Below are 4,821 nucleotides of genomic sequence, written 5' to 3' on the forward strand. Positions count from 1 at the left end.
GTTTTAAGAGAGAATATGAGAAAGATATGAGAAGATCAATGCAAATGCTAGCTTCACAAATAAAGCCTGACAACCAAGAATGGGCACAGAAATATACAAAATATGCTTAACTATCAATTACTATATCTAATGACATTAACTTCTTTGGTTTTTTCCTCATTCTCTTATTATATATGTATTATATCTTCAAAATCAATCATGCGGATCCAGTGGTTATCCTTGAATTAGGATTGCATTAGTTTGTAAAGCTACAGTCAACTAATCAAAAGATAAGGATCTAGTGGCTATCCTTGAATCATGTTCATAAAAGTGAAGAAAAAACTAACCTTGATTGGAAAATTGTTGTAGAATGAAGTCTTTCTTAGATAATTGTTGCAACAAATGAGGTCATTGGATGATTATTTTGATATGTGAACAGAACAAAAGTGAAAAATATTAGGGAATTGTGTGCACAGGGTGACTAATGACAGAGAATCCAATTTTTAATATTCAAAGCTAAAATCCCTATGAATTATTATGCAGCAAATGTGGATAAATATGAAAGAGAATAAACTAACCTTTACTTGGGTAGTTGTTACGGCAAATGAGGTCACTTGATGTTGGATGTTATTGCTTTGAGACTAGGATTAAAAGGATGCAAAACTACTTATCCCAATTAAAAGCTACAAATTTGTAACATACATGTAAAAAAAGTTATAAGATGAGTTGCGAAAGCAAATACAATAGGACTAAAACATGTAAATATATAAGAAAAACCTAGTTTGTTGTACAAATTACACAAAAACAAAATAGGTTTTAAAACACGTAACTATTATTTGGACAAAGGGAGTGTCATCAAAATCAAACAGAGTGTCATCAAAATCTTCTTCATCAAAATCAATTTTATCCATAACAAAGGGAGGTTTCTCAATTACTTGGACAAGCATGTCTTCCCTAACCCAATTCAGTTCACCATAATTATTTGGACCATGTTGTTCAATACAATTTGATTTATTAGATTGGTCTCCCATGTTAAATAAATCCCTTGGAACTGTCTTCATAACATACTTCCTATTTGCTTGAAAGGGGTCTTGGATATAAAAACATTGATGAACTTGAGACGCTAGCACAAAAAGGATAATTTTGGTAGCATTTTCTATTAAAGTACACACAACTTAGTCCATATTTGCCATCCTCACCCTCAAACCAGTGACACTTAAACAATACAAACTTGAAGTGACCATAATAATCTAACTCAGTTATATCTGTAATTACACCATAATATGTTATGGGTTCTATTATTGGATTTTCATCTTTAGAACTCGAAAAACTTGGAGTCATTGAAACCAAAGTTACACTAGAATTTTGAGTTTTTCGTCTAGCATCTCGCTTTGCGGTATGGAATCTATATCCATTGATGAGGTAACCTGAAAACCTTTTTGCAACATTATTTGGACCTCTAGAGAACTCTTTAAGTTGAATTGCTACATCATCTTGCAAGACCCGAGTCCTAAACCACTCAGCAAACTCTGGAATTTGGGTTTGGACTTGAGTTTTCATTCTCTTTTTCTTTTTAGTGTGTGTATTAACATTTTCTTCATACTCACTACAAAAGACATCAGCATTAGATTAGGAGAAACATATAATTAGTTTATAAACGAAATAGAAGGTATATTGTTATCATACTTGATGTATATTTCAATCTTGTCGCAATTAAATAGGAGGTCTCGATGAGCTTGAGATTTTGTTGTTGAGTCCAAAGAAAATGGTTTTCCATTATCTTCCCCCCCCCCCCTCCCTCCCCCCCCCCCCCCCCCCCCCCCCCCCCTTAAAGGACGACCAACACTTGAAAAGTAATCAATTGAATCTACATCACAAAAATTACCCTCATCATTTCATCCTATTTTATTTAGCCTTGTCGCAACATCTTTATGCAAATATCTTGAGCAAAATGTCAATGCTTCTTCTGCCAAATACCCTTCAGTAATAGAACCTTCTGGATAAGCTTTGTTTCAGACATAACTTTTTAGTCTACATAAATACCTTTCAATAGGATACATCCACCGAAATTGCACAGGACCACCTAATCTCACTTCATTTGGCAGATGAATAGGTAAATGCATCATTATGTCAAAGAAACTAAGTGGGAAGATCATTTCCAATTGACAAAGTATTTCTATGATATCCACTTCAAGGTAATCCAAATTTTGTATTTGGATAACCTTTTGACATATGGAGCAAAAGAATGATCCTAAACGAATTAAAGGTTCTGCTACAACATGAGGCATAATACTTCTTATTGGTACTTGTAATAAGTAATGTAACATGAAATGTGCATCATGACTCTTATAACCAAATATTTTCTTGTTTCCAACTTGCACACACTTTGAGATTTTTGATGCACTTCCATCTGGAAATTTGGCAGCCTTTAAAACACCACAAAAATTGGACTTTTCACATGCATTCATTGAAAAGCAAGCAGTTGTAAACTCTGCACGACCTCCACCAATCTCTCGTGGATGAAGGTTCTTTCTAATTCCCATATCTTTCAAATCATAACGAGCATTAACATGATCTTTTGTCTTGCCTGGAATGTCCAAAAGAGTTCCAATGACACTATCACACATTTTTCTCAATGTGCATTACATCAAAATTGTGACGCAATGTATTTTGAGCCCAATAAGGTAGTTGGAAAAATATTGATATTTTTTTCCATGGACCATCCCTTTTGTTTTTGTTTATCTTTCCCAAATCATTCTTGAAATCTTTTAATATCTCTAGGATGTTCATTAACACATGAAGTGTGTGCCTTAGTTCTTTTGGACCATTAAAATACTTTTTATTAGCCCTCCAAGGGTGACTCATCGGTAAAAAGACACGATGATCCATATAACACATCTTATGACTATGTTTTAGGTAACATGAATGTGTGTCATAATTACAACATGCACATGCCAACTTCCCTTTTGACTCCAACCTGACAACATAGCATATCCAAGATAGTCACTTATAGTCCATAAAAGTGCTGCATGCATTTGAAAGGTTTTATTTATTAAAGCATCATATGTGTCTACTCCTGACTCCCATAACTCTTTTAACTCCTCAACCAATGGTTGAAGGTAGACATCAATATCATTTCCTGGAGAATACGGACCAGGAATCAATAATGATAACATTATATATTCAGGTTTCATGCACAACTAATGAGGCAAGTTATACACTACCATCACAACAGGCCATGTACTATGTGATATGCTCATAGTTCAAAATGGATTAAAGCCATGCTTGCTAGACCAAGTCTTACATTTCGCGGCTCAATTGAAAAATCAGAGTGAAGTTTATCAAAATCCATCCAAGCTTGACCATCTACAGGATGTCTCATTTTTCCATCCTTGGAGCGTTCTTCTTCATGCCATCTCATTGACTGAGCAGTCTTTTAGCACATAAATAGCCTTTGTAATCTAAGATTAAGTGGAAAATGCCTTAAAATTTTTGCAGGAACTTTATGATCATTCTTTGCTTGCTCAACATCTGAATTAACTAGAGGGAATTCATTCCAACGAGAAGCTTTACAGATAGCACAAACATCTTCACTCTCATGCTCTTTCCAAAACAACATGCAATCGTTTGGACATGCATGAATCTTTTTATAATTGAGGCCTAAATCATTAATCATAGCTTTTGTTTTATTGAAAGATATTGGAACGTTTAAGTTGGGTATGGCTTCTTTCAATAATTGTAATAGGTCGGTGAATGAGGCATTACTCCACCCATGAAGACACTTTAATAAATAAAGTCGAATCATGAAAGATAAAGTGGAGAAGCTTTCACAAATAGGATAAAGCTCTTATTTTGCCTCATTAATCAAATTGTAGAACTTCTTAGCTTCCTCATTTGGACCCTCAGTACTTGTATTTGTGTTTGCCAGATTTCTAAATGTGTCGTACAGTAGGCCATCAATGTCATCACGTGAGTCTTCTTGATTGTCCATGTCATCATCATTGAGAACACGTGATGGAATTTCCTCCCCATGGTTTACCCAAATAGTGTAGCCCTTTAGAAAGCCTATGGCTATTAAATGATCATAAACCACGCTTCTTCTTGCCCAGCACCGATTTCTACACTTGGCACACGGACATAAAATTTTATTTCCTTGAGGTCGTCCCCTAATATATGCGAAATCCAAAAAAGACTCCACACCATTGAGGTACTCTGTACTAAACCTTGGAAGTTTAGTCCATTCTTTGTCCATGACCCTTAATATAATAAATAATAAAAATGTGTTATATAATTTAAGTTATTCAATAATTTATTTTTAGCTAAGAAAATAAAGAAGCAAATTAATTTATTTAATTACTTAATCTTGATTAAGTACTATTTTTAACTATTATATGTTCCTCTACTTAACCTTCAATAGGTATTGGATATATCTATTATACATTTTTTTGAGACACTTATATCAAAAATGATGGTGGAAAAGCAGCAACAAAGTGGTGTTTACATCCAATGTTCCAAGATAAATAACATAATTGGTGGAGCTAAAAGCTATATTACATTTTGTTTACTACTGATTTCAAAGTAAATTTAAATGCATATGACAACCAAAATAAAACTAACCTCTTGCTTTAGATAAAAGGAGATGGCCTAATATTAATGCAAGACAACCAAAATATGACAACCACTAAAGTTGATCAGCCTCTGGTTGAAAAACCTACACTATGCACGACCAAAAGTGTGTGCACCTTCGAAACCAAACACTAGTTAATAAACATATGTTGTAATTAATTGTGGCCAGCAAAGTTGTAACTACAGTTACCAGATAATGCAACGAGATCAGTTATG

At 34.0% G+C, this 4,821-nt stretch overlaps 1 pseudogene; it reads right to left on the bottom strand.

The window, feature by feature from the left end:
• Positions 1-773: 773 nt before the first annotated feature.
• LOC146885455 (uncharacterized) lies at positions 774-4,231 on the bottom strand (annotated as a pseudogene).
• Positions 4,232-4,821: the final 590 nt, after the last annotated feature.

This window comes from Vigna unguiculata, chromosome 6 (assembly GCF_037176805.1).
Source record: "Vigna unguiculata cultivar grain cowpea cultivar isolate G323 ecotype 2 chromosome 6, ASM3717680v1, whole genome shotgun sequence".
Lineage (NCBI taxonomy): Eukaryota > Viridiplantae > Streptophyta > Magnoliopsida > Fabales > Fabaceae > Vigna > Vigna unguiculata.